This window comes from Acartia tonsa, chromosome 5 (genome assembly GCF_053477335.1).
Source record: "Acartia tonsa isolate MP-2025a chromosome 5, ASM5347733v1, whole genome shotgun sequence".
Lineage (NCBI taxonomy): Eukaryota > Metazoa > Arthropoda > Copepoda > Calanoida > Acartiidae > Acartia > Acartia tonsa.
The window spans coordinates 39,356,825-39,378,044 of NC_137264.1; the positions used below are offsets into that span (position 1 = coordinate 39,356,825).

At 30.7% G+C, this 21,220-nt stretch overlaps 1 long non-coding RNA gene across 2 annotated transcripts; it reads right to left on the reverse strand.

Moving 5' to 3' along the window:
- Nucleotides 1-1,645: 1,645 nt before the first annotated feature.
- On the reverse strand, nt 1,646-17,644 carry LOC145319480 (uncharacterized). 2 transcript variants are annotated; one of them, XR_013879875.1, is made up of 14 exons: nt 17,506-17,644; nt 16,939-17,006; nt 15,950-16,034; nt 15,086-15,223; nt 14,089-14,274; nt 13,787-13,883; nt 13,310-13,439; nt 7,892-8,093; nt 6,100-6,169; nt 5,492-5,544; nt 4,341-4,414; nt 3,384-3,593; nt 2,886-3,023; nt 1,646-2,404 (listed from the first exon to the last, which is right to left on the reverse strand). It is a non-coding gene; the product is annotated as an uncharacterized LOC145319480 (long non-coding RNA). The 2 variants fall into 2 exon arrangements; XR_013879876.1 differs by lacking the exons at nt 13,310-13,439; nt 13,787-13,883; nt 14,089-14,274; ... (2 more) ...; nt 16,939-17,006; nt 17,506-17,644 and having other exon boundaries at nt 2,268-2,404; nt 7,882-7,978.
- Nucleotides 17,645-21,220: the final 3,576 nt, after the last annotated feature.

The window sequence follows — 21,220 nt, forward strand, 5'->3', positions numbered from 1 at the left end:
TATCTATCCATCTGTCTATCCATCTATCTATCCATCTGTCTATCCATTTACTCATCCATCTATCTATCAATATATCTATTCATCTACCTATCCATCTAACTATCCATCAAAGTGTTCAAAGTGTCAAATTTGGGGTCATAGAATTCATTTCAGTAGAAGGGGAGAGGATGGTGTAAAGGGGGTGGATGGGGATTCTTATTTTAACAAGCTACAAGTTTCACTTAATAATAAATCCATTATAAATGTGGGCATTATTGACATACATTTTTATTAGCTAATATCTATATTTATAATGATATTATGATTCTTGTTTACTGTTTATATGTATACTAGCGGCTTCGCCCCTAGCCTCTATGGGCTTTGCTCCAAGAGGTAATTAAACAAGGATGACAACATCCATAGGAGCGAATCTCTGAAATGGAAGGACAAACGAACATTAACACTTGTGAAGTGTAAGAACTGAATATTAATGCATGTCTATAAAAGATTGTAATTAAAACTGATTAAATACATGTTACTGTTTAAGGACATACTGACGTTTTTAGGGCTTGATTATAGAGATGCTTCGCTTATAACACTATACCTTAATGTACTAAGAATAAGTACTGAGTATTCAGATGAATATCAGATGAATAGGATATTTTTAACATTCAAAACCATTATTTGTTGTCATAAAAGTAAAAAATCAGCTTGTTATAAGGGACCAGTAGATATATTCCCTGAGGAGTAGAATCTAATCGGTTTTGTTGTTACCGAGATCTATTGGTACGGACGGACAGACAAACATACATCAAGCTACTTTGTATTATAGATTAACATCCAGGGATCTAAGGAACAAAACAATAACCGATTAATGTATGTACTTGTACATCCCCAATATAGATACATTAAATAATAAATTATTTTACAAAATTGATTGTCTGTAGATGACAATTAGTGGTTGAAAAGTTTTGATACTCATCTTAATGAACCAACCAATAAAAAATCAATCAAATTTCCTAAAGTTGTTATGCCAACGAATACAAAAACGTTATTATAAAACTTTGAAGTTTGGGGACTAGTGTAATGTCCCCTCCCTTTCTAAATAAAACTGAAGACGCTAAACATGAAGACCATGTAACTACAAAACTTAAAAACAAAGCATTACCAATAGACAGACAGATAGACTTCTTGCTAATTCCAATTTAAAATGATTATAAGAACACTACGTTATTTGAATGTTAGCTTTACCTTTCCGCAGTGAGGGAGGGGACATTGGGCTGTTTATAACACTAGTCCCCAAAGTTTTACAGTTGTGTGTTCAAACATTTTAACTACTAACTTTGATCTACACAAGGGGTAATTTTGTGTATTATCATTGGGGATGTACATCAATTTATTGACCTTTGTCTTCTCCCTTTAGATCCCTGATATTTGTAATAATCCATAGAAACGCTTATTTAGTTACATTAAAACATCAAACATAAAGAGGTTTAGATTTAGGTTTAGCACCCCCCCTTCCCTCCCCTCCCCATCATTTAGTCAATAGAACTTGAAAATATTCATTATCAACTTTAATTCAAAGTCTGATTGGTTCGTCCTTTTCCCCTAAACCGATTCTATGAATAACTTGTAGAGTAGCTTTGCTGGGGAAAAATCCAACCCATACCTTAAATTATGTATTTATTCTAATGAAAATAAAAGACTATAAAATATTATCAAAATTAGACAAATTTAAAACAATTTAATATAATATTTAAGTAAAAAAGCATGTATAAAGACCTATTTATTAAAATGGGGAAATAAGATCTATAAAACGAAGACCCTAAAAGGTAAAGTGAGAGACAATACCCCTTTTAATAGAATGGTCATAGTACAGCTAAAAAATTATTAGCAAAAATTGTCAGTATAAATTAACATTAGTAAAACAACACAAGAATCATAAAATTAGAGGTTTCGAGATAAACAAACTAAATTAAAAGAATGAAAATTTGTAAAATTAAAGATGACATTGAAAAAACATTATTAAAAAAAACTAATTTGAAACCAATAGTTTAATGTATTCTTGATGTAAAATAAAATAAAATGTGATCTTACTAATTTATGAAATGCTTATTGTAATTTAGTTGAGATATGCACACACTTTTAAATGCAAAATCTTAATAATCAGGTCGCCAATTTCCCTAAAACATAAAAATCAACACAAAAATAAAAGTCATCCTTTTTGTCTCTCTTTTTCCTAAGGCTTCAGGGCCTATAAAAGTAAACCTGGAAAAGAGAAACAGTCAGTCGTGATACGGAATTACTATATTACACATACTCTTTTAAAAAATTCTAAAATTTAAGGGAAGACTCCCTTCTCTTGCTTTGGAATTTTCTTGAGGGTCTTGGCGGCTCAAACTTAGGATTTTCATTTAAAACACACCTAAAAAATAAAAAGTTTTGTTAGATAAATTCATAAATACTTTGTTAAATAAATTGTAGAATATCATTTGATGTTGGTCAATTGAGATAAATTTAAGGATAAGGCCTTCTTAGGGCCTAAAAGCTTAGGCATCCGAACGGATAGTTATCTCCAAGTTTTTGTTCTGAAGAGAACTCCTATAGCTTGGTGCCCTGCACCATTAAATTGCAAGTCACTACGGGGCTAAATAGGAATAACAAAGGGAAAGCACGGTGGTGGCCCAGCCACTACGGTTGATGATAGCTCATTATCTGACGGCCGATACTAACAAACCGGATCTTCCCTCAAGCTTCTGAAGTCCAAAAAGGTTGGAGATCGTTATCTATTCGGACAATTTAACATTTTCGAATTAGAACTCTGAATAAGTTCACGTCTTAAAGGTAGTTTTATTTTGCTAATACTCTGGAAGATCGGTTCGGAGCTAGCCTAGTGATTTTCTTACCTGACAAAGGTACCTAACAAAGAACTTCACGCCTCACGGGGATACAGGCAGCAGAACGGAATATTGTAGTCATGTTCGCATGACTCTAGTAACCACAATAGATACTTCCAGTTCAAAAGTGTTGGCAAAGTTAGATACCTAGGAATAAAAAATTCTCAGATTAAATAGCAATATAAAATTATCAGTAATATTTTAATACTATTTTCGGATTAGGGCTTCTAAGCAAAAGATTATCTCTTAAGCGAATTTGGATTTAGGATCGGTGTAATATAATACCACCATTCTAAGGTTAGATATACTCGCCGAACAGAGATTAATGCGTCACTGATCTGGAAAGGAGACATTGGTGAGAGATTGTAGTCCTGTGATAAAGGATTACATTTGTCCCTGGAACCCGGAGGTGACCCATAAAATTGGTTCCGTTACCGGATAAACCCAGGTAAGATTTAACTTTTTCCTTTTAGGAGGGAGAGGGCAAGGCCACTAAATAAGTCTTACCAGTAAAGCATCCATAAAAGCACAGCTCTTCATTGACAAACAATCATTCCATGTGTAGTGCAGCAGAGCATAGGCCACGCACAATGGTGCTCCATTTATCTTTGATTTAGGCCTCATTCCATGCATAGTACAGCAATGCATAGGCCACGCACAATGGTGCTCCATTTATCTTGGATTTAGGCCTCATTCCATGTGTAGTACAGCAATAACCTAAAATGGATGATATTATTATTGATCAATTAGAAGATGAAATATTAAATCCTCCACCTTATAATCCAGAATATGAACCTGGATTAAATAATGCAGTAAATCATTATCTAAGACTGGAGGAAATACCTAGTGCTCATGTTAGGCCTGAGATTCACTCAGCAACAGCAATGCTTGTCTTAGGCAATAGGCGACAAAATCGCATATTAAATAGGCCTCAAATACATTTACAGGACACTCCTCCCATACATGAACATGAGCCAAATATTCAAGTAATAAAACAAGAAAATAATGGAAATAAACCCCAAAATAAAAAAATAGTTAAACCAACTTCAGATTTTTCGGGTTATGAGTCAGAATCTAGCTATTATAGTGAGGATTTTGACAGACAAAAAAGTAAAAAACATTCTAAAAAAAGGCCTGACAGAATGTATGATCCACTTAACCCACATGGCAATGAGGACCAAAGACGCCATGAACAACATCATGATAGACATGAAAATCGTTATAAACACGATAAAGACAAAACTAAGTCAAGTAAAGAAAGACAAAATAAAAGAGACAATAGTGACAAAGAAGACAGGCATAAAGACAGACAGAATTTCTCTATGCCAAGGAGAATGAATAGACGTGGTAACAGTAGTGGTCCTAGCTCTAGTTCTAGCTCTTCAGATACGGAGTTAGATAGAAGGACTCCATCTACCAATAGAGATAACAGAAATAGAGAGACAAGACAAGAAAATAACTTACTTGGAAATATCTTATCTGAATCTCAAATGTGGCAACTTAAACTTCTCCTTCATGAAAACACATCCATCACTGACCTAAATACAGCAAAAATAATTAATCTCATACCAAATAATTTAGTGTGGGGCAGTTGTCAACACGAACGTATTCACAGACAAGTCAAAATATTGGGTAAAATCCCACCCCAATATGGAGAAAAAACTAACAATTACACTTTTTTTAGCACTTTTAAATATTTGGAGGAATATGAGATCCCTTTTACTCATAGTTCCTACAACAATATTCTCATTCACTATTTTAATGAAGAATCAAGGAATAAACTAGATATTCTAGAAATAGATCCTAATGCCCTTAGTGCTCAGGATTTTGTAAAATCGATCCTAACTACCATAGGTGCAGAATTACTCAACCCACATCAATATGAGAAACAATTCTACACTTATAGATTCACTGCTGAAGATGAAGACAAACCAAATAAAATAATAGTATATTTGGCAGCCATGTTGCAAAAAACAGGCAATAGTCATGAAAATCAAATGGCTAAACTTAGGGAGAAAATATGTACCTATTTGGTACCACCATTATTGCAATCTGCATTTTTGACATCCACCAATGTTCCTTACATTACTAAAGAGACAATCTTAAGCTGGTTTAGCAATAACAGAAGCTTTTATAACTCAGCCATTGAGAGAAAAAGAAAATTAGACAGACAAAAAAATGCAAATGTAAACCAAGTAGAAAAGGAAAAAACTTGTGAGCATTGCCAAAAGCCTCACTATTCTAGATACTGTTTAAAACATCCAGATGAAGCAGTTAAAAAAGCAAATATGGAATGGTGGTATAAAAAGAATAAAGAAAAAGCTAACAATATAGTTTGTTTATTGTGTAATTCTGACACCCATGGTAGTGGGGAGTGTTTCACTTTCCCTAATGTCAATCCCTCCAAAGACCAATGCCCACGCTGCTTAAATTATGGTGTATCAAGATTATACCATCCATTGTCGGCGTGCAAATTCCCGCCAACAATGGAAAAAAACTAGTAGGGCAGCCGAGTATTTCTCAAGAAAGCAAAAACATACAATTACAGATAAAAATACCACAAGTTACGGATTCTTGGGACATACCCGGCACCCCTATTCTAGGGAAAAAATCACCTCAGAATCAATCTGGTCCCAAAATCAACATTTCTTTGTCCATTCAGATAAACCTGAAAAATTCGGATATTGATTATCAAAATGAAAATATAAAAATTAAGAATGTTGAAGTACTAGAATGTTCGACTACCCAAAATAGCGTCAATAATAATACCCAAAATAGTGTAAATAGTAATAATACTAATAAGCTAATAGAAAATATATTAATGGAAAATCAAACATCTAATACTTCAACATTAAACTGTTCGTCTATAGACAATGATTTAAAAATAATAGAAAACTCTGTTGTTAATAATCCAATAGATAAAATTAATCCGCCAATAATTACCAATATAAAAGAAAATGTGTCTAACACAAAATTGGATAAATCCCCTAATTATGCGTCAAATCAAAAAATAAGTCAAAATATTGAAAAATTATCTACCAATAAAATTTCCGTTAATTCAAATAGGAAAATTTTTGAAAATTTCGAATATAATAGAAATAAACCTATAGAGGAACATTTAAATCAAACAATAGGCAAAGTCGATTTAGAAAATAGTTTGGGGCAAAAAGAGGAAATAGACGAACAGACAAACATCAGTAAAATGGAAAGCAAAGAAAATTACCCTGAGGATTTAGATGAGCAGAAAATTGACTACTGCAAAACTGTTCAGTCCTCTTACAACACTGACATATCTGAAAACAATAGAATTAAAGAAAAATCAAATTTTAAAAGTGCATTGTGCATGAAAAATGGGGCCAGAAACACAAAGGCTTTATCATGGCTCCAATATCTTGAAGACTTTCCTTCTCAAAATAAATTCATGACAATCATGTTAGTTCTACTAACAAGTATGGTGATTGGTAGTACTCTTGCGTCATTTGGCTTATTAATTTTTATCATTGCATACATTAGTATGTCAAATGAGAGACTATTACTCATTGCCATGACTGAACGCGGAACCAACAGGATTGATATGAATAAGCATGAAACAAAGCCGGAGTTTAAGCCAATTAAATCGAGCAACCGTTTAATTAAAACCCTAAATAAAATAATTAATGTTTTAAATTATATTAGGGTTTATCTAGCTAAAAAGATAAGGTATAAAATAGCCATTATCCAAACGTTTTAAGAATCTCCAGATCCCATTCTTAGAACTATACAATGAGACACAGAGTTTCATTAGTAAATTTATAGTATAAATGTATAAAGAGCATATTATTTGATTTCCAATTGCATAGACCTAGAGCGTTGCAGACGAAAAATAATTTCATTAAATTTTGCTTTCTAAGTATAGCTGTTTAATGCTTTTTACTGCTTTTTGAAAAAGAAAGGGACAATTTTAGTAAAAAATTGTCATTTCTGCCTAAACTTATGTGAAGTATCTAAAACTGCCATTATATTCAAAATCATCTTTTCCGATTTACAATACTGCATTTTTAAACCTAGTTATTTGTGATTAATAAGACATTTTTCCTAATGGTGTGATTACTTTGTAGCAAATCAAAATTATCAAGTTTTTAGAGACATCTAGCGACAAAAGTAGAACTAATATATTGCAGATGTTCCCAAATTAAATTTTGCCTATATTTACATTGTTTTCGATTATTTTTCCATAAATGGTTGAGCTCTCCCTTGTGGGGATGACAAATTAACTATGTCCTTATTTCAAGTATTGGGTTATTTTCAATTTCAAGAGATCAACAGATTAATTTCAAAATAATCTTTAACAAATGAACAGTATTTAAACAAAGCAAAAACGAAATTAACTAGGCAAAAAGCAGAAATCATTATAACTGAAACATAGATGTCCAAGTAGAGGGGTAATGGTGTATTTATCCCTTACACCCCTCAAGTTTTTAAATATCTTACATTACTAACATATAGAAATCCTCATTTTACCCCCATGTTAAGTAAAAAGCTTGGGCGTCCTTGTGTTAACATTAGTTTGCAATTTGCTCTTGGTTCTTTTGCCAGCACCCGGCTGTATTTACATTTTTGAATGATTCAGCTTATTTCAAAGACCCAACCAAAAGTCGTGTAAAAGGTCTTTGAAAAGGGGTGGTTGTTACATATACTAGTTATTGCTCTATTTACATTACTTTAATGTTTTATTTATAAAAGGCAAGAAAAAATAATAAAAAGTTTGAACAAGAATAGACATCATTATAATTATAAAGTAGGACAATTATGTGTGCTTAATAAAATAAATAAATTCAATAGAATATTAAAAAGCTCAACAGACGACAATTCTAGTTCTAGAGCAGATACGCTATCTAGTCTGTAACAAATACAGACATATCTAGTTTTGTAGCAAAAAAGAACATACAATCAAAATTATAAAATAACTCCCCACAAAACTGCAGAAAACACACAACTTAGTTATAGAATAATTTTGCTTAAAAACCTTCCTATACCTCCATTAGTATCCACAAGCCCTTCACACTTCTGCAGACAAATCCGGTACATCTGCATATTACAGGAGGCCCCAATGGAGAGTAAAACTGGTAGGAATTTCGCAATTTTCTCAGCTGCCACCAATGCCATCTTCTTTTCAGTTCACAGTTTCAGTTTTCTCAGCAAATTTCGAATCTCCAAATACAATTACAGACACAATACCTAAAAATAAAATACAAGAATTAATAACAATTAAATAGATAAAGCTATTAAGATTTTTTTTACAGTAATAAGAAAACACCACACAACAATAAATTAATAGTTGACAAAATTTATGAACAGAAATGTGTCATCCAAAATTACAAGGCCTTATTAAATAAGCATGAACTTAATCCCAAAAGAAATAAAAATTTCCATAAGAAAAGTCTAACTAAATCCAATTTCCATAAATTATGTGTTTATGTAGCAAAATAGTCCAACAAATTTATCATCCATTGTCTTATCCCTTTAGATCCTTGTATAATTAAATCCAATTTTCATTAATTATGAGTTAATGTGTCTTAAACTTCCAACAAAATATCGTCCATTGTCATATCCCTTAAGATCCCTGAAAATAAGCCTAATTTTAGCTAATAATTTTTATGAAAATGAATTTATAACTTCTGAGGTTTATGACCTAGTTCCGAACACATGTGTTGATTTTTAGACATGTGTGTTAAAAATCGCTCCAAAACATACTTTTAATTCAACTTTTTACAAACTTTTAAATACATTAAATTGATTATCTTGAATTTTCAACTACAAATTATACAACATTATAAGACTGAACTGATTAGGCTCTCTATCTGGTATAAGTTTGATTTAAGTTTCACTTTAGACTTAAAGATTTTATCTTTTTTTGGCTTTACTATGATTTTAGGTTTCAGTTCTTTTATTGGATGTCCCCAGCGGGAATTTTCTAGTTTAGGCGAGCGCTAATTAACCCCTAAAAAGTTATCTCTATCCTATCTCTAAATTGATAATCTTGCAATTTTTAAATATTTTCTGCCTATACTTTTTCCTAAAAAATACAAAATAAATAATCTCCAAGTATCCTCAAACCTCATATAGTAATCTAGGAAAAAATATTATTCGTCGCATCGTATTATAGACAGTTTCCCGCTGACATTAAAATGAAAAATTGCTAAATTAATTTTTAATTAAGTATTGGTTGAAAATTATGTACAATTCGATGCTATATACTAGCTTTAACATGGCTAAGAACCGGTTAAAATCCATCGGGAAATAATTGGATTCAAAGCAATTTTTACATATCCTGCTATCCCTGAACCTATAAAATGTTAATTTTTTTGTAGCATGTAATTGAAAATAATTAAATAAAGGCCTTTTTGTTATGTGTGGCAAAATAAAGGACTTTTATAGCCTTAAAACAAAGTTTTTTTCATCGGATTATCAAACTTAATATCATCTCAATTATAATTTCAAAGATAGGGAAAAAGAATTCTTGTTTCACTAAAAAACGAAATTTTCTGCTTAAATTTTAATAACCCCAAAATATGATAACCTTTTCTAGATGTAAAGGATTTGAAACTAAAATGTCTTTTTTTACAAATGTAAGTAACTTAGAAATTCATAAACAATATTCAATTTCCAGTACAATAACAAAATCAAACAGGGTTTCAACAAAATATCCAAGTAACTTCAATTGGCCCATTTTTCTCCCATATATAGATAAAATTGTTAAATTATAAAGGCGAAATATTTCTCTTAAAACAGTCCAAAAAAAAAGAGTCAAATTTAAATATGCAAAGTGGGTTTCTATTATCAAACAAAAAGTAAACTGATTAACATTTATTTTTTCCTACAAGGTAAACCAATTTTTAACATCACCCTTGCTTTGATAAAAAAGGACATTAGCATGCTACACTATCTCTGATTTTCATCTTTTATAGATAGAGGGGTAGTTTTGTCAATAATACGAAATTAAAATATGACATTTAAGATTTAAAACCCAATAAAAGTTAAAACAAATAAAATCTACAAAAGTTTTTCTATTTTTAATTCCTTTTTGCAAAGATATTTAAGACCAATTTGAATACAAGTTTTTATATTTTTGCAACCGATTTCTTGCTGATTTTTTTCACAAAACCAAATGTCGTAGCCTTGTCAATACCTAAGCGGATAAATATGCCCAAGTTTGAGTTCCAGATTCATCATCTACTAGCTCCTAACAAAGTAGCTGATTCTGATAAAAACAATCAGCCAACCATTGCTCTTGAGCTTGAAAATCAGTAGATCTACAGTCAAATACGTCAAGAAACCAGCCTTGCATCATACAACACAAGTCATCAGACGTTTATCAGATGTGTATCCACAGTATCCTAGCAAGATTCCACCTGACTTGGACTGGAATATTCACCAACAGCCATAATACCAGAAATACCTAATAAGAAGCTACGGATCTCATAACCTGTTACAGCATTAATCTGAAGAAACTCACTGGTCTTAAACAGTAAACACCTTACTATTGCTAACTCTACAACACCATCAAAATACATAATTTTAATGTAAATCATTACATTTTTGAGCTAAGGATTTTGACAACGGGGGTCACGCGCGCCCGGTAGAAAAATATCACAAGCAAAAGTATCAAACTCCTTGTCTACATTGTATTCAGATTTGTAAAAAATATCTTAATTTTATACTTTTTCCTAATTTTTACACATTGATATCAGTAGTCTTATAGCAAATCTTGTCCAAATTTTTACAATAGTTGGGTAGTGTTAGAGATAAAAATTATAGCTGTAGTCGATGCTAAAATAAGAGATAGCATTGTGGCAAGCTAAAATGATTAACCATTAACAACCTTTCGTTTTTCTATAAGCTAATTAAAATATTGTTCATACTTTTTACAGCACTAAGCATCTATGGCATTGTAAAAGGTTTTAAGAACCTAAATATGAGTTCAAGCTTTTCCCTAAGAATATTCTTATAGGGGCGCAGCCAATAGTTGTATCATTGTGTAAAGAATAGGGCCTTTATGCTTTGAAACATGTATTTCTTAGGATGTGTAGATAAAATGGCGAGTTTTTTTTTGTATATTTTTGGCCTAAACAAAGAATATTTCTAAATGCAGTTTATTTTTTGAAATTAGTTGTTTATGGAAAGTAAATTGAATTTTTATAGTAAAATTTGAAAAACTTTATATGATAAAAACTTTTCTGAGGGTTCTAATATTATTAAACTGATAGATAGTAAATTAAGGAAATGCTTTGCTCCGAAATAACATAATTAAAATTTTTGTGTAAATGCATAAATATAGTGTTGAAAAAAGTTGACACATGTCAAGATAGAAAACAGACCTCATCAAAATTATTTTAGTTTTTAAATTAAATAATGCGTATTTTGAAAGTACAACTTGCAATATTTAAACACACACACGCAAGCCTAAGATAAATTAATAACAATTTCTAAGATTTAGGGCAACTTAATCTTAAATTACTTTCTAACATTTTTTGAAAGCAGTTTTTAAATCGATTTGCCTTAAAAATAAATTTTTTTCTTATTCTCTTTAAAATAGGAAGATAAAAACGCCGAATAATTTTTCTGTCAATTTTTGGCAAAATAATAGACAATTATTGGAAAAATTCGTTTTCGTGCGCATAAAAACAATCAAAATTTAATAGAATAGGTTTTAAGCTATTTTTGTAATTTTTTCATTTCTTACATATCCTCAGTGTTTATGGTACGATTTCCAGATTTTTTTTTTGTTGCAGAATAAAATTTCCTGTTGTTTAAAGAAAACAGACATAACGATCAGACTTCCTTTTTGCAGGTTTTTGGCTATTTCTATAATTTTTACATTTTCCCCCATATTTTTGGTATTTTTGGACCAGTCTTAAAACTCTTTAAGATATCATGATCAAAATAATTCTTCCCATAGTTATGAGCATCCTTTATGTAAGTTACTTTGACCGACAACATTATATAAATAAAAACAAGTTTTAGTGTTTATTTTACCCAATAAATCAATTAATAAATACACTACAAATCTACTTGTAAATATTACCATCAATGACCTTTTTGTGTTTCACTATTTATAGATGTTGTCATCCTTGTTTTGCTACATTTAAAATATTTACTTCACTTATAAATCTTCTTTCTTGTAAATTTATACATAAAAAGTTACAATTGCTAAGCCATAAAATTTTAAACTTTTAAAATGAACAAAAAAATATAAGGTCATTTAAAAACAAATGGGAAACTACACATATATGTTTTAAAGCAGCAATTTTACACACCACAACTCAGCTGTTTCCCAAGCCACTTAGGCGGAACACACACGCAGGCTATATAGCTCTAAAATACATTATTCAACATCTAACAATAGGCACACACACACACAGCCTAGTTAGTTGTAGAGTACACTTTACCAAGCCCCTAAGCGACACACAAAACTAATGCCGCCTAGGCACACACACACAGCCTATTTAGCTGTAGAGTACACTCTACCAGACTAAACAGCGACAAGCACACACCTGCCCACTTAGCTGAGAAAAAATTAAATGAGAAAGCAGAAATCAGCTGCCTGTTTTTCTTCTAACCAAATCGGTTACACACATACACTAGCCTGGATAGCTAAAAAGCTAACAGCTGAAATAAAACAACACTATTAAAACAAACTTACAAAAAACTCTAAATTAAGAAAATATCAAACAAGCTGGATGGCACATGCACATTTCACACAACATAAAAATAAAATCAACATAAATAAACTAAAACTTTACTTATCAATATTTTTTTTTACACACACCTTGATCTTTCACCTTACACGACACTCCTTAATAAAAACAAAACACCAAAGCTATCAGTTAAAACAAAAAAGCGATATTAATTCTTTCTCTCTTTCTCTCGACCCCTCTCTTTATCACTTTCTTTCACTCTTGTCTTAAATCTATAAGTCAAAAGGCCAATGTCTCTTATGTCAATTACTCTATAGAAAGACAGAAAATAATGCCTTATATGTTTTATACAAAATGATATTAACAAAATAAATTTAAGTTTTTAAAATATAAACCAACCTCCCAACTCCCAACAAAGTGAACTGAAAAATAAAGCAGCTATAAAAATCACTCTCTAATTTATCTCTAACTTATATTAAAACCCCTCCAATTGAGCAAAATTTTTTTTTGCAAAGGGGGAGAAGTTATTTTGCTAAGCAAATAACTATCTAATTATAAAAATATCAGTCACATATTCTGCTTACATTAAACAAAACCAAATCTTTTTGCTTCACCTAAAATAAGAATAAACATGCATGTATCTTATCCCCCAAAAAATAATTAAGGGGTCTTCTTTTAGCTTCACAATCCTATAAAAAGGGATGGGAGCACCATAGGCCCTAAAGGACCAAAATAGAAGCAAAAAGGAACACTTACCTAGAAAATCAGTGTACAGGCTACTCCGTCTGCAATCAAATATAGGGCGGACATTCACCAGTTACTTGATCAGCAATGCAATGTTGGAACCACAGTTGTTGTATTAAAACTGGGAGCCGAGGAGATATGACTGAAAAAACAGAAAAAATAAATATTAAATCAAGCTAAAAAATATTCTACAAAATATAAACTGTAGTAGATAGGATTCTTCGAAAAAGAAAAGCACACAGAAAATAAGCCAAAAGACATTCACACTTAAAAAATTACATCTAAAAATCTTAGGATTTAATTATCTGCACTACACTCTTGTTCTACTCTTGTTCAGAATACTTTTTTTCCTCATCATAAAATCCATTATAAATATAAACCAATTTTTTTATCATTCTATGAAAACTTATACAGCTCATAAATTACGAATAAATAAAATATTTTAAATTAATACCCATCTAAATTGAGTCTAAATGATAATATCATTACCTCATAACTGCTATCTTAAGTAAATTTTGTACACCAACAACAAAGCCCAATAAGTGAGAAAACGGCAGAACAAATAGCTAAACAGCTACATGATAATCTAAAACAAAGAAAAAATAATTGTAAAATGAGACAATAATGAATAAGACAATAGTAAAAAACCAAAAAACTTTGTAATTAAAACACCATTATTTTAAAATTAACAACAAGATAAAATTATTAGTTGTTTTGAAGAAACACAGTCTCTTATCCAATATTAAATATGAGTTCGATACTTAAAAATTCATCAAAGAATTATAACTTACCAAATAAAATAACAAAACCAAATTAGAAAGGATCTCCTACATCGTCATCCCACAAATAGCGGCAAACACCACGCTTCTTGGAACCTTGTTCCAGGACAGGAACATTCTGCTCCATGTAGGTTGTCTTGGCGGATAAATAGCGGCCCAAACAAATCCCAAAAAATCTCATCTTCTTTCTCAAAACAACTGAAAAATAAGAACAATTAAAAAATATTAAAATAGCTATACAATTTTAGAAAAATCAATCTTTTAAGTATCGGTCTAATACTCCATATATCTATTGTATCATTAAAAAAGCTATAATTTAAAAGTAAAAGAGGATGTTGCTCTTATGATGTAAAAAACTTGGCAAGGTGTCTAATCACGTTGTCGTCGGTGTGCAGTGCATAAATCTAAAAAACGTTTTATTCTTTGCTCAATAATCTTTAAAAATTGGAAGAAAAAACAGCTTTTTGGACCACAACACTACCACACCACCTCCTAAATTAAATCAAGATATCCATGTTTTTAAAAAATGTAAAGCTAAGATAGATACACACTCTACTACTTTAATTGGAACAATAATAATATTTAATAATTTTATTTCAGGTTTCTAACTCTTTTATTATAGGATAACACCAGAAAAAACAGCTAGTAATCATCAATTTCCTAGGATCCGAAAATGGAGAACCATATCAGTCTCATACTTGAGACAAAAAACCAACGAATGACTGTTAAAGACTAAACTACTAAAGACTTCAAATATTTTGAAATGGTCCATTTTTATCTTTACCTAACAAAAATATTCAAAAAAGAAGACGGCATTTAAAAGTTTCGATATCTTCAATCAACCTTTTTCTCCCCTGTAAAGAATATTAAAAAACTTTCTTTTTTTTCAACCATCAGGGAAATAGGGATAGGAAACTCAACAGAGAGCTGAAAAATTTAGGTGAAAAACACTCAAATAATATATATTTCCCATTCATAATTTACCCATTACATGCAATGATATACTTACTTTGTATGTGTACCACAATCCACTGGTTGGAGATGTAGCAGTGCGGCAGGTGTCCCAGAATGAACGGCTGACAGTGGAGCAGTCGGGGAGGCTTTCAATACTCGTTTATTCAGGTGGAATACAGCGGTTCTAAACAACCTAAAATAAAATAACAAAATTAGGTTGTTATAAATGAACTACGAATAAAACAATAAAGTATAATACATAAATAAAATACTAAAGTTTGCATTGCTTTGTTAATTTCTTTTTAAAAGTCTTTTTTCGATTTAGGGCTTTTCAGAATAGTACATTTCATTAAAACAATCCAATGGTTCATTAGTCAAAGAATGAAAAACTTACTTACATAATTAGGTGATATTTGGATAGGTTTAATATTACATTTTGAAAACTTTTTCACGATAGTTAATTTAACCAATCTTTTCTTAAAAGAAACAAAATAAGTTGTTGAAAACTACTAAAATTGGAGATAAAAAAGTTCAAATTGTTTTTATAAATGCTTTGAATTGATTTAAATGCGTATTCTGTACTAAAAAATAACAATTTTCTTTAAGTTTTTATGTAGACTGTTTTCCCTTGCTATTAGTAAGATGGCCGACGGGCGACGTTAGACTGATACAACGAATATAGAGATTTGAACCTTTTGCGCGTCATAGGTTAATCACATATATAGATTGGATAATATTTTTCTCATTTTTATTTTCTACAAAATTAAATATTCTTTGCTAAAAATGAATTTGAAAATAAAAATGGCTTTTGCATTAAACAATTACATTTTAGTATAAATTTAAGTTTTGTAAGTAATTAACATTATTTCCGACACTTAATTTTTGCTCTGTGGTGAAGAAATAGGTTGCGTGACTTTACCTTGACATATTTTAAATCATTAAACTTTAGTCTTGTTAGGGAAGCCTTCTCTCAGTCTTCGTGGGGTGATTTGACTGGATTCCTCCTAAATATAAAACAGTATGGCTACCAGGGAAACTTATACTTGTATTAATAATAAAAGAATTAAGACTCTATGACAATCTCTCAATATTTAATGCCTATTTTGGGAACTTTCTGATGACTCATGACATCAAGAGATTGAAACTGATAAGTGAGAACAAAACTGGGAATATGATATTGCTTGAAATTTATGCAATAGCAACTAACTTTAGGGTCTTTTTGACTGTATAGTCGGGTTTTTAGCTATTTTCTTTATAAAAGGACTTTTTAAGAGTTTATTATTTATATCTGAAAGGATCTAAGTAATTTTTACAAAATTAGAACCGACTATGAGATAAATGTAAAATACTTCATATACCTACTAGCGGTTACGCCCTTAGAAGCCTCTAGGGGCAATTAATGTGTGAGGTCTTTTCACCCATAATAGTTTACAACCTTCCATAGACATATAAGAAGCTTCATTGTAAAGGTGAACCATATCGGTTCAGCGGTTAGCGAGATCTTTCGCTACAGACAAAAAAGGCTTACTACTTTATAAAATAGGATAAAATCAATAAAATATGTAGCTTTTGCTAACGCGTAAAAAGAACTATAACAGTTTAAATAAAACTACTCTATAACTAGCTAGATATGGAAATAAAATAAAATAACAAAAGTAATTGTTGGAAAAATATTTGGCCCATAACAAATAAACTGAAACAACCCAGCTGCTCTTTAAAACAATTTCCCAAGAAGTTGATGTGGACCTTATATTTTTTTCAACACACATAATGTTATATAATGTACAACTAGTAGAAAGGAGATGAATATGACGAGGCTATCATATTTGTCCACTTGACATTAGTTCAATATAGTAAAACTAGTGTTTTAAAGGTCAAAAATAAAAAAGTTACAAATTTGATACTTACCAAAAATTGAGAGCCCAAACTACGACTACAATCAAGAACAAAAAACAGCCAAACTACTGCAAAAGGGCCTGAAAAAATAAGAAATTCAATTTTTAGATCTAATCAAAAAAGAATAAATTCAATTTTTAAAACACATAAAATTCAATCATTGATAAATAATTATGTTCAGGTCATAATGCAGGAATATGATTGAATTTTATGGAAAACAACATTTTAAAAATATTGTTTCTTTAAAAAATACATATAAAATTTAGTCTAAAAAACATCTGTTTAGTGAGAGATAAAGGAAGGACTAAATATTATATAATAAAAACGTAGCATAAGATTAATGACCTTAAAAAACGAACTTTCGAATAAAACAGTAATAAAATGACCAAATTTGTATAAAAGATAATTGTTTAATGTAATGTCTTTCTATTTTTTAACTCTTCCCAATAGAAATGGATTAATAAATAAGTGATAAAAAATATAAAGACAAATTATGTAATAATAGTTTAAATTGGTAAATAGTCAACGCATAAAGAAATTAAATTTTAGCCTTAAGAAACAAAACAAAAATTAGTTTACCAGTAATGGTGTACTTATTTCTTCATTAATCAACGCCTTTTTGTTTCAACATTTTTACCAACCAAAGCCGAGTACACCCAATTTTATCAGCTTGGTTCAACATGATAATCTAAACAATATGTTACAATTGATTTTTAACTTATATAATGCATATTATAACATGTACATATATAAATTTAATCACGAAGGCTTTTATAAAACTTTTTACCAAGATTTTAAGGGAAAACTAATATTTATCACCAAAAAGAAATTAGCCGTTTAGAAAATTATATATTTTTATCATATTTTTCACTGAATAGAGCCTAAAAAGGCAATTTTTAGCTTAATTCTTCCCTTTTTAAAATGAAAAATTTCCAGCGTCTAGCTACCATAACAAAATTAGACGCCATTTAATGCGTCATATAAATAGAGTGTTCAAAATTTAACGCGGCATTCATTACATCCGTGCGCTTACCAATGTAGGTAAGACGACCTTAATGTTTTGGTATAAGTTTTAAAGGGCCTTCTACTTTTTAACATAGTATATAGAAGAATTATTTGAAACATAACTTAAAATCATGTTTTAAAAACCTAATATTATATTAAAAGTACGTCCGTGTAAAAAACAACAAAAAAATCATTAAAATAATAAACGAGAGATATCCTATGATTTAAAACACCTCAAAAATCAAGGCTGTATGAAACACGGGTCATCCTTAGCCTCTTGAAACGTGTTATAATCGAGCTTTTCTTTTTGAGGGGGGTACATGGTTCGTCCTTTTCCCCTAAACCGATTCTATGAATAACTTGTAGAGTAGCTTTGCTGGGGAAAAATCCAACCCATACCTTAAATTATGTATTTATTCTAATGAAAATAAAAGACTATAAAATATTATCAAAATTAGACAAATTTAAAACAATTTAATATAATATTTAAGTAAAAAAGCATGTATAAAGACCTATTTATTAAAATGGGGAAATAAGATCTATAAAACGAAGACCCTAAAAGGTAAAGTGAGAGACAATACCCCTTTTAATAGAATGGTCATAGTACAGCTAAAAAATTATTAGCAAAAATTGTCAGTATAAATTAACATTAGTAAAACAACACAAGAATCATAAAATTAGAGGTTTCGAGATAAACAAACTAAATTAAAAGAATGAAAATTTGTAAAATTAAAGATGACATTGAAAAAACATTATTAAAAAAAACTAATTTGAAACCAATAGTTTAATGTATTCTTGATGTAAAATAAAATAAAATGTGATCTTACTAATTTATGAAATGCTTATTGTAATTTAGTTGAGATATGCACACACTTTTAAATGCAAAATCTTAATAATCAGGTCGCCAATTTCCCTAAAACATAAAAATCAACACAAAAATAAAAGTCATCCTTTTTGTCTCTCTTTTTCCTAAGGCTTCAGGGCCTATAAAAGTAAACCTGGAAAAGAGAAACAGTCAGTCGTGATACGGAATTACTATATTACACATACTCTTTTAAAAAATTCTAAAATTTAAGGGAAGACTCCCTTCTCTTGCTTTGGAATTTTCTTGAGGGTCTTGGCGGCTCAAACTTAGGATTTTCATTTAAAACACACCTAAAAAATAAAAAGTTTTGTTAGATAAATTCATAAATACTTTGTTAAATAAATTGTAGAATATCATTTGATGTTGGTCAATTGAGATAAATTTAAGGATAAGGCCTTCTTAGGGCCTAAAAGCTTAGGCATCCGAACGGATAGTTATCTCCAAGTTTTTGTTCTGAAGAGAACTCCTATAGCTTGGTGCCCTGCACCATTAAATTGCAAGTCACTACGGGGCTAAATAGGAATAACAAAGGGAAAGCACGGTGGTGGCCCAGCCACTACGGTTGATGATAGCTCATTATCTGACGGCCGATACTAACAAACCGGATCTTCCCTCAAGCTTCTGAAGTCCAAAAAGGTTGGAGATCGTTATCTATTCGGACAATTTAACATTTTCGAATTAGAACTCTGAATAAGTTCACGTCTTAAAGGTAGTTTTATTTTGCTAATACTCTGGAAGATCGGTTCGGAGCTAGCCTAGTGATTTTCTTACCTGACAAAGGTACCTAACAAAGAACTTCACGCCTCACGGGGATACAGGCAGCAGAACGGAATATTGTAGTCATGTTCGCATGACTCTAGTAACCACAATAGATACTTCCAGTTCAAAAGTGTTGGCAAAGTTAGATACCTAGGAATAAAAAATTCTCAGATTAAATAGCAATATAAAATTATCAGTAATATTTTAATACTATTTTCGGATTAGGGCTTCTAAGCAAAAGATTATCTCTTAAGCGAATTTGGATTTAGGATCGGTGTAATATAATACCACCATTCTAAGGTTAGATATACTCGCCGAACAGAGATTAATGCGTCACTGATCTGGAAAGGAGACATTGGTGAGAGATTGTAGTCCTGTGATAAAGGATTACATTTGTCCCTGGAACCCGGAGGTGACCCATGATCAAATAAACATTTCTCATAACTATGTTTTTGCGTCTTTTATTTATATGTATTACATCTTACATTTGACTTTAAAAGCGCATTTAAAGGCTTTTTCTTACAATCTTTTCTTGCACCCACCTTTAGAAAACGGGCTAAAAACCCCTACGGGGGCGCGGGGGGTAAATGAAACCAGTACAGGCGATTATAATATGTCTTTGGGCAATCAAATATCGTTTTTTTAGCCGGTGGCACCCGGTGAAAACATGTTTCCTGATACTGTCTACTTAAATGTTGATTTTAAAACAAACAAAAATAAACTAAAATCTTGACTTCAACTAGAATTATTTAGGACTAATTTCTTCAATTTGTGTTTTTTTCTTTTATACTGTCAAAATATATGTAATGCATGACTCATCAAAAGTTATTTTGTCTAATTACGTTAATTCTAAGAGATTTTATAATACTTTTAAAATTGTTGGTGAAACACAAAAAGTATGCCTTTTTCTGTAAGAAAATTTTTGCATTTCTTGACTTCCATGCATTAGAATGCTTGCTTGAAAAGCGTATTTTTACGATTCCTTTGAAATCTGATGTACATTGGGTATGATAATACTCATATAATGTTTAAAACTTGATTTGGGGGTGGTGAATTGATGCCCCTTGTTGCCCCTATGTGCAGTGGAGTAAATTTAAATATTCTAATAAAATGTAAGTTTCTAGGTCTTAACTTTACAGGTTATATTGTCCTCCTAACTGGCTAGCCAGGACATAATATGATATATTTTCACGTGTCAAAGCATCTCAGGAACCTGCACTAAGTTTATAGTACATATATTTCTGATATTGGGTTTGATTATTGTCCAAATTCAATAATATCCGCATAAATTGGCCACTCACTCTATTTAGTAGTATCCAATATTAAAATATATTTCTTACAAAAATACAGAGACATTGAGGAGAGGAGATAGCATGTTAGAAGCAAAGCTATTCCATAATTACAATTTTTTGCAATTCAACAGAAAGATAGAGCGGGGACATTAGGCTGTATGTTACACTAGTCTGCAAAGTTTTTCAATAACGTTTTCTTATTCTTTGGCTTAACAACTGTGGGAACTTTAATGAACTTTAATTAGTTGATTCATTAAGATGAGTGTCCAAACGATTCAACCACTAATTTTAGTCTACAGAAGAAGTCGTTTTGTGTATCATCATTGGGGATGTACATAAATTCATCGGCAATTGTCTTATCTTTTTAGATAAT